We start from the raw sequence: 10682 nt of genomic DNA, 5'->3' as shown, positions 1-10682 counted from the left end.
AAAAAAAAAAAAAACTGGTAAGTTGTTATACCCCAGTCTTTACACCCCAAAATAGACCCCATTAAACACAATGGGGTGTATTTTGTTTTTACCCATGACTGCACTAACTACAGTCAGGTTTAGATCATTACGTTCATCTGAGCTAAGAAAGGGAAAAATAACATCCCTGAGATGAGACATGTTGGGAGAGCTGCTGCGATATAAAGGTAGATGTGAGCTGGAGCAGAGTGAGTTCTGTCAGAGCGGAGTGACATTTGAGTTAGAGCACAAAATGCACCTCTATCAAAGGAAGCCTGTGGTTTATTTGTGCTTTTGCAACAGTGGCAATAAAATAGGCGGACAGACTTTCATAAACTACCTTCTGGGGGGCATGGACACAATGAAACTGTGGTTGTTTGGCTTTCAAAGGGATGCTGATACTCTCATCTGTGCACTGGGACTTGCAAACCATCTGGATTCTGGAGAATTTTTGATTTAGTTAACTATACAACCACAGAAACAGAAGGAAAAATGGCAACATTAAAGTAATGCCGCCAGAAGAAAAACAATGTCTAAGAAGCATAGAGGCCCGCTGCAGACTCAGTGTAAGTAATTTTATTTGTTAAAGTTCAATCCCTCCCACCTCTTGCCGATTCGTTCTCTCCCTCTCCTCTCAGTAATTTCTCTCAGCTCTGCTTCTGCAAACCTGAGCTCAAACAAAGCTGCCCTAAGACTCGGAAGTTCTGTCTAAAGAGTCAAGAACCTACAAAACATTCATCCCTGGCATTTGGAAATAAATGGATCCCAGCAGTTTCATTACACCTCAGACTGAGATCATTCAAATGGTCAGATCTGACGCCATGTGAATTTGCCAGTTTGAATATTGCATACCAAAAAAAAATGAATTTGCAAGAGCTGACCCTTTTTATTAGTTTACCTTGTATTTGCATTCTTATCACCTCTAAAATGCTTCAGACCATTGAAATTGTTTTCTCTCACAAAGATAATCAGAGGGCTTTATTCATTAAGAAAGCTACCTGAAACACACTATTAAGATAAACTCTCAGAAAAATTAAAGTGAACACTTTGGGGCACTGCTGCCTTGCAGTAAGAAGGTTCCGGGTTCAATTTCCGACCCAGTGTCTGGCATGGAGTTTGTGCGTGCTCTCTGTGCACGCATGAATTCTCTCCTGGTACTCTAGTTTAGTTGGCTTCTCTAAATTCTCCTTAGGTGTGAGTGTGTGTGAATGGTTGTTTATACTGTTTGTCTCTGTGTTGCCCTGCGATGGACTGGTGGGACAGGGTGTACCCCCCTTTCGCCCGTTGACAGCTGGAGATAGGCACCAGAAGCCCTCACAACCCCAGCAGGGATGAGCGTGATGGTAAATGGATGGATGGAAGCTGTTGTAGTGGCTTAGCCTATGTATAGACATGCTGTGGCATGACCTTAAACATCTGGTCATGCTTGAAGATTCTTACGTGTTGCCGAATTAAAACTATTCTACAAAGGAAAATGGGTTGAAAATCACTACCAGTCATTGCAAAAGTTTAAAAACAGCAGTTAACACTACAGATGTCATGGTTCTCCCCTTTTGGGACTCTGAGTTTTTAGTTTTCAGTTGTTATTTATTCTGTTTTGTTGATCTTCTGTTTATTTTTCATTATGTTCAAGCAGTCTTTAGTTGCCCTCTGTTGCCCCCTTGTGCTTGTTTCCTTTCCCCTTGGCTCCCTTCTACTTAGCTCCACTCACACCTGCTCCATATTCAGCTCATTAGCCCATCCTTTGTTCTGTTCCTCTTATATACACCACCTCTGCAGCCACTCAGTGCTGGTTCCTTGTTGTTGTTAATTATTTCCCCTCTCTGGCTCCCCAAGTGAGATGTCTGCCTCAGTTATTTATTAAATCCACAAGAACTCATCTCTGATTCACTCATNGTTCCCTTTCCCCTTGGCTCCCTTCTACTTAGTTCCACTCACACCTGCTCCATATTCAGCTCATTAGCCCATCCTTTGTTCTGTTCCCCTTATATACACCACCTCTGCAGCCACTCAGTGCTGGTTCCTTGTTGTTAATTATTTCCCCTCTCTGGCTCCCCAAGTGAGATGTCTGCCTCAGTTATTTATTAAATCCACAAGAACTCATCTCTGCTTCACTCATCTCTGCATTTAGGTCCTCAAGCACCCTCATCCCCATTGTTGACAAAAGTTGACAAAACCAGCTATAAAAGACAATCATATTTTTACATAGGGCTGTAGGTTCCTTTAGATATGTATTGATGTGTTTTTAGAAAGAGCCAAAAAGGAACAGGACAGCATCCTTTCCTACAAAGAAACATCAGGGGTGTGTTTTGAAACATTTTCAGATGATATGACTGGCATGGGTCTGATCCAGGACAGCGGTGAGTCTCCATATATCCAGGAGATGGGGCAGCCTAATCTGTGAAGGCTGTGAAGATAAAATGATAATAAATAATTGAACACCATTGATCTCACAATAAAGAAATTTACTTCTGCATCCTAACCCATCCCCTTGGGGAGCAGTGCGCTGCCACTGTGCAGCGCCTGGTGAGCAATCAGGGGTTAAGGGTCTTGCTTAGGGCCCCAGAGTGCAGGCTGTGGCTATCAAACCAGGTATTTACAACCTTCTCAGAGTACAGCGCACTGCTCTAACCACTAATCCAGGACCTGATGATGGTGAAACTCCCCCACTCTACCTCCCTCCGCTATCCTGAACAACACTGTTACAACTCTGGATCACTTTCGATTCCTAGGAACCCCATTTCTCTTCACCCAAATTGGTCCTCATACCTAGAATTAGTCTGGAGGAAGATCTGGCAGCAACCTTGCTACTATACAAATAAATTATTATTGTTTCACCATTCACCTTTTGGGCTGCACACATGTGCAATACTAAATGTTCCTTGGGGCTTTTATAAAATAATTTTCAGTGAAAATATTAAAGGAAAATGTTCATAGTTAGAAATTCATAATGGTTTGGAAACACTCCCCAAAACTGGAGCAGCATCCCCGGAGGGAGCTTAGCATTGTGAAAAGCCCTCTCATCTATTGTCTGCAGTCTTTCCACTTCCTCCACTCGACGCCCACTTGAAATGAAAGCAACAATCTCAGTTTTGCAGAGCTGTTCCCAGCTGAGCTTGCATACAGTACCTCACACACGCCTGGTTGCATCGGAGCATCCCGCCCACCGCTCTCCTAAAGCCAGGTTACTGGAGGTTCGCCACCCCCCTCCTGCCGGCTGACTGAAAAGGTTTCTGTTAATGCTGAGGATGGGGTGGTAAGTGACAGGGAGGGGTGTGGGGACAGGTTTTATTCCTCTCACAGAGATTTCAAAGCATTTTCTTTCATAGTGATGATGTATGGCATTGACTTCATCCTTATAGGCTGCAGCAAAGCCTCCTCAAGTGGAAAAGAATACAGGGGAGCATAAAGTTTTGATAAGTGATTGTAGTACTGAGAGAAAAGTGAATAACCAATGCCCCCACTTATTCTATGGGCTACCAGATGTCCTTGAGCAAACCACTTACTATCCATGGTTTGCTCCATTTGTTCCTGTAGTAACAGTAAAGATTATGATTGTTGTGGGCTGCTGCTCCCAGGTGTGTTTCTCTGAATGGGACTCAAGAGATTTCAACGAGAGGAGAGTGGAGCCCCGGAAAGTTGTGACAAAACAAACAATAACCAAGATAGAAATTCTATTTTGCTACAAAGAAAAAAAACAACCTAACACTATCTGAAACTGGATCTCACTGAAAGTGTGGACTGCATATTTATTCAGTGCCTTCTAATTAAGACACTAAATAAAGACTAAATAAAATCTAGAGCAATCAGTCTCCTTCAGAGAAGATTTTGCAAGTGAAACTTTGTGCAATTCAATCTAAGGATAGCTTTTCCACGAAGGCCTGAGAGATTTGTTACAGAACATCAATGGGACAGAAGCACCACAAAGACTAAGACACGCCAGCATATATCTTAAAGTTGAACTAAAATAGCAGGATAGGCAGGAGAACATTAATCAGAGAAGCATGTAAGAGGCCCCTGGTTTCTTTAGGGACTACACAGAATCCAAGTGGAAATAAAGAAACCTATGAAGGAAGACTAAGTCATGTTTGCAGTTTGTAGGCATTAAAGGAAAAGTCTGGTCAGCAAAGAATGATCAGTGGATCATTATCTATACCCAAAACTAATACTCTCATGGTGATTTAATGAATTTTGCGTTAATCGGTAAAAAATAAAAATAAGAATTTTCGTCACCATCACTGAGTCTGGGACTGGCCATTTTTGCCCAAATATAGTAACACCTCACTCTTGACATCATCTGGCAGTGACGTCACGGTGTGGTAAGCCTGGGGCCATTCTCCCCGCTTTAAAAGCAAAATCAATGGGAACTACTAGACACATCTGCAATCAACAACAATTATTGAAGATTTCCAGAGGACTTCACCATTGAAATTCACTAGAGCTATAGTTATACTGACAATGCTCAAGTACATGGCAGTTGGATGTTGTAATACATCGGGTAAAAGTGAAAAACATTTGTTATTTCACCTTTCTGGTTCATGATCCACGGGTTTGTCATTGGATTACCAACCTGAAGAGGGAGGATTTGCCATTGAAATTCTGGCCAGAGAAAAAACACGTATTAAGTGGCCAACATTTTGAAGAAGAATGTTTTCAAGATGACTTGAAAATTATGACAAACACCGTATACAGCATTGGGACTTGCTCAACAGCTATACCGCACCGTGACATCACAAAACTGGTAGGTGGTAGTAGTGCTTTTTGACAAACATGGACGTCTCCAGTAAAGACCATTGAAATGAAAACTACTCTTAATTAAAAACACGTATAATTTATTGAACAGTATGTAATAATTACAAACATAAAGTACTTTCAGAAGTTTGAATTCTGAATATGACCTGACTTTTTCTTCAACTAGAAAAAAAGGGTTGTGCTGTGGTCGGATCTGAATAAAATATTTTTGTTTTCCCTAAATCCAACGTTTAAAGATGAGCTAAACCTTGTACTGGAAAGTATATTGAAAAAACCAATAAAAAAAAACCCTGGCAGGGGTGCCCAGGCCCAGTCCTTAAGAGCTACCATCGCACGACTTTCAGAGAATAGATGCATGTAAAATTTTTGGGTAGCTCACAATGGCTAGATTTTTGTCAAGCTGCCCAACAGGGTAGTCTCATAGTACACTATGGTGGAGGTAGTGTCATAAAACGGGACAGATGGACCCAGTATTCATGGTGAGACAGTCAGTAAGAAAGTTCAAAACGTTAATTAAAATAAAAGCAAACAAAACTAAAGCGGAGCTGCTAGGATCTGCGGCTCACTAATGCTGCAGGAGGGGGGCGGGGCAACACCCAATCTCAGACCCTCTGTGGGAGAAACACAGATAAGTGACCATGATCATCTGACAGAAGATGAAGATCTCAGTGAGTCACTTAACTGGTTCAACAGTCCAGTCCATCTCCCTGGAAAGGAGTGCAATCCAGCCGCTGGACTGAAGGCTGACACGGATACAGAACAGGCAGGAACAGACAGATGAAATGGGATATGGGCTTCCAGGCATCCTAGGGCTCCCTGGTAGGTTCAGAGTCTGACAGAGTCCGGGAGCATGAACAGGTGGTCACGCACAGGAGCAGACAGGATCAGGTGCAGAAGGGAAGGCTGAGTGGTAGAGGGTAGCAGAGACAGGAGGTGGAACCAGAACTTGAGCAGGTCCTTTAAACTGGTCTCCTCCTTGGAGCCAGGCTTACAGGGATAAAAACTGAACCTCCTCGCGTAAAGAGCCAAAAAAACTCAGAGGACTCAGCAGGCGAGGAACAGTGCATGATCAGGAGACGTGACAGACACAAAAACCCTCTTTCCACTGGCTGCCAGGATTCAGGACATGAACCTTGGAATCAACAGAACTGAACAGAAAACAAAATCTAATGATCTGCCCATGATAGCTGGAACTGAGCCCAATATAAGGGAAACTGGCAGGTGGATGAGATGAGTGATGATTAGGAGCTGGAAAGAGTAAAGCAGGTGAAAGGCACGAGTAATTAAGGCCAGCTGTCACAGCAGATCATGACAGCTAGAGGTGTCCACCTCCAGATTCTTAAGCAATAAAACTTCCATCCATCAATTTTCTGATACGCTTAATCCCAAATGGGGTTGCGAGGGGTGCTGGTGCTTATCTCCAGCTGTCTTTGGGTGAGAGGCGGGGTACACCCTGGACAGGTCGCCAGTCCATTGCAGGCAATCAAACTTGTTGCTTTAAAAATTCATGAATATATACAATAACCTTATAAAGACATACTTTTGCGTCAATTTGAAGCAAAGGTAGAGACAAATTTTATATGCCAACTTCTTGTATGATCTGTGCAGTATGAGCGTTCATTAAAGTGACACAAGTATCCTTAAATATAGCAGTTTTTATTAACATTTGATAATAATGCTTTTCTCGCAGTGTTGCTTAAAAGGAATGTTACCTCTTTTATGTTAAATCTAACTGGTTTAAGTGGTTTTGGGACATATAATTTTGTTGTTTCATCAGAGAGACTGCAGTGCATTTCTTTTTGGATGGTTGATACGGATAGTTACACAAGTGCCTTTTATGCTTCTGATCCTCTAGGTCAGAGGTGATGGTCTTTTAGAAGGACGTTGGTACCTCTGGGGTCTTCTAGGACAGTTTCTCTGCAGCTGCCTCAGTCAGGTCGCTCCCTCATGTCCTGGCCCACTTCTAGAAATTACTGTTAACACACATAGAGCTTCAGTTTGTCGCTTTAACAAACATCTTTCTGAAAGAGGGAAAAAAAGAAATTTAATAAATGTTTTCGTTTTCTTAAATACGGCTTTAGCTTTCTGCTAAACATTAATTTCTAAAGGAAGTGAAAGCAAAGCAGCTATTGACAGAGATGGAGAGAGGATGTGAATGTCATCAAGAAAAGCAGCTGGGTTGTGTGTTTGTTCTCACACAACACAGCTGTATGTGGAAATATGCAAATTGATTGAATTAAAAATGCCTGGAATATCCAGCCCTGACAGACGGCTACATTTTAAACTTCCTTTAGTGCAGCTTATGTTGTTTTTACATGACTGTTAAACATAAAGCATGCAAATGACAGCAGAGGATCTGCCATGTAATTGAAATCCTTGTCAATACTTTGTGGATTGTGCTATCTTAATGGCTTTTTAGTGTTGCCACTGCTCAGAAATTTGGTTTTAAAGTCAAATGCGCATTTTGCAAAAAACCTAATGAGGATTTTTTTTGCGTACTCAACACAAGTTCTCTGCAATACTATAAAGAACAGCAATTAGTTATAAAGCATCACCCTGATTAAACAGCATACAAGAACTATTTGCTATAAAATGTATTTGCATGGCTGGACAGTGTGAAGCCAGGAGAGATAAGGGAGTATTTTTAAGAACAGTCACCTCCTCAGTAAACTGGTCACAGCAGATGCTGCCAGACACTTTTCACAGTTTCTGACTCCCTCACATTAGCAATCGTGATCTGAATGGTCTATAAAAACAGAAAAAAAATCTCTAAAAGGCCAAATGTTCCTCGGATTAAAAGTGTCCAATCGGATAAATGCCAATTCTGAAATAAATTGTGCCATAAGCAGAAAAAGCATGGACTATAATGGAGAATAATGTTTGCATAAAACAGATGATCAAATGTAGCTCATAATTCTTTAGCAAAACAACAAAATGGCTCTGTCCTGGATCAAATACCATCTTGAGAATCATTAAGCAGCTGGTGCCCCACCATTATAGAAAGACTGTTTTTATTCCCCGAAAATTTAAATAAAATTAATATAATTGAAACCTCAGTTCTCAAAAATGAAGCATTACCAACCCTCTTAAAAATATCTTTTCAAATTACAATATATGAAATTAACCAGTTATTTCAAATGTATTAGAATCTGAATACATTTGGCCATGTCTTTTGGTACAGACAATTATATGATTCTGTTTTTCTACTGCTGCTGTCATAAACAATGGCATAAACATTGGCTGACTTTCTCTGGAAGTACTGTACAGTATCAATTCCACCGTTTAACAGCAAGTTTCTCTTAGAGGATGTTTAGGTCGATAAGTCCTGTACATGCATACTGTACTTAATCAGATCGTAGTACTCCAAGAGTTTCACATTAAATTAGGTTATTCACCTTTTCATTCAAAAATTCACACACTCATGGTGGTAACCACCGATCTGGGTACACTTCTGGAATAACAGAAGCAAAGTTACAGTTGGGGCCACTTGGCAGGTGAAGTGTCTTGCCCAAAGACATGATGACTAAAAAGGACATAGCACGTGCTGATGATGGAGTTTCCTTTATTTCAATTAAAGTAGTATTTTCCCTTTTTTGTCTTTTAACTATTTAATTCAGTTCAAATCAGTTTATTTGTATAGCCCCAATTCACAACACATGTCCTTTGAAGGCATCTTACAGAGACAATTTAACCAGATCATTCAGTCAGACTGGTTCAGAGATTTATATCGAAGGAAAACTAACTGATTGCATCGACTCATTGACTCGAAGGCAATCCTTCACACAAGCATGCTTGTAGCAACTACGGAGAGCAAAAACTCCCTTTTAACACGATGAAACCTCCAGCACAATCAAAATGGAAGCAGACATGAAGAAATAAGGAAAGATACAAAAGGCAACAGTCAACCAGCTCCACATGCAGCTCCGTCCAGGAAACACATAGCCAGGCAGACGAGCTCTGAGCCAGCTCTTATGTCAGAGGATGAAAGGAAGCGCATACAGTTAGTCACAGTGGGAGAAACAGGACTGCTCTGAAAAACAGACCAAGCTCCAACATCTATTAACAGAGGTTTTGATGTCAGCAGCACAGCTGATATTTCTTTCCAGGATGGAGTCACAGCCAAGAAGGATCAGACCAGATGAAGCTACTATGATGACAAAAAGCAGAGTGAGCACTTGAATGGGTTCAGCCACCTTGTGGCATTGTGATGTATAGCTGTATGTCATCTGCATAGTTATAGTACTTTATGCTGTTGTTTATTAAGATATAGGGGAATCATGTAGAGAGAGCCCTAAGACGGATCCTTGGAGAACCCCACATATCTGTAACTTTGTATCCTGTATCTATAAATATTCACAATGTCTTTTATTTATTAAAATTCCACATGAAACCTAAAACTATTAAGCAATCAACCCAGCTTGCTTCGGAGAGAAACCACCATCTTTGCACGTGACCTGAAATGATTTTTTAAATCATTTTCATCCGTTTTTAAAATTTTGATTATTTTTTTATGGCAGGTATTTTTGTCATATTAAAAGCAATCAAAAGAGGAGTTACTCACATTGTATCTTGTGATGTCTTATACATCTTTTACAACATCCAAGGGATACCTTCAGCTTTCTTAAGATTTGTCTTGCACAAAGCAGGGACTAATGTCATGCTACTGCATTTAAGTGTTGGTGGACTGTGTGCAGGTTAAAAAATTTACTTTTATTTGACAGCTCCCGACTGGTTTTGATTGATATTATATAATGCATTTTGTTCCATTATCGTTTCAAGCAGAGAACATGTTTTGTAATGGAAATTTGAAAAGAAAAATGCAATCCAGAAATGCTACTTTGACAAACTTCTTACTAAAAACAAAAGGTTTTGAGAGTTAATTTGCTGTATTATTAATTTTTTTTCTTTATTCTTTCTTATTTTATTCTTTCAAGCTTTATTTTTTTTAAAATGTTTTGTTTTTAATGTCCCATGTTTAACAGTGGAAATGTTACTGCTATCGTCCACGCAGACCAATAGAAATGTTTGTTTGTCATTCCAGAAGGAAGCCCACCCAGACAAGTGAAAAATTCATACAACTCAATCCGAAGAAAAAAGAAAAATAAACTTTAAAATGAAAACTAAAATGAAGGACAAGTGAAAAAAATTCTAAAATGAAAATCTGACAAAATCCAAAGTTTCCCAAAAACCTTTTTTGAATAAGAAATGTTTTTGTTTCATTTCTGGATTTTATTTTTTTTTTCTTCAAATTTTAATTAACAACATTTTTTTTTGTTTATAACTATTTGCAAGATGTGTTTCCCTGCAACAAAATAAAACAAGATCCCCTCCGTATTCTATCATCATGTGTTTTTTCTAATTTGGAATTTCAAACTTTTTATGAGACGTAGCAATGCCTAGACCAAAGTTAGTTTTTATTTTTGTCTAAAAAAGGTCAAACTTCAGGTCATTCTGTTTTGTCTTCAATCTGATAACATTTGTAAATGAGAATTTCTCATTCATAGTCTACCTTTCACTTTTATATGAACTGTAGAGAATATTGGTTAGACTTTTTTTAAAAATCTATTTTACTTTGTTAGATCATTAGAAATGTGATTTATAGTTAATATAACCCCTCACTACATTTCATTTCATTCTTGCTGTTGATAAACACCAATATCTTTATTGCTTCTTTAAATTTCAGGTAGAAAACACTTACTAAGGAGAAAAATATTCCTCACTTAGAAATGAATTTTCAAAAAAGGGTTAAGTACTATTAATACCTAAACATGTGTATGTTTTGAAATAGCCATTCAAATGTCTACCATTCGCCTAATAGCATCTAGTATATCCATACTGCACCGTAGAGCAGAGGTGCTCAGTTCCTGCTGGGGGTGGGTGGGTTTGATCCCCGCTACAATCTAAATAAGAAT

Source organism: Cyprinodon variegatus, unplaced genomic scaffold, assembly GCF_000732505.1.
Source record: "Cyprinodon variegatus isolate N-32 unplaced genomic scaffold, C_variegatus-1.0 Scaffold42, whole genome shotgun sequence".
NCBI classification, from domain to species: Eukaryota; Metazoa; Chordata; class Actinopteri; order Cyprinodontiformes; family Cyprinodontidae; genus Cyprinodon; species Cyprinodon variegatus.
Note: the sequence above shows the minus strand (reverse complement) of the source record.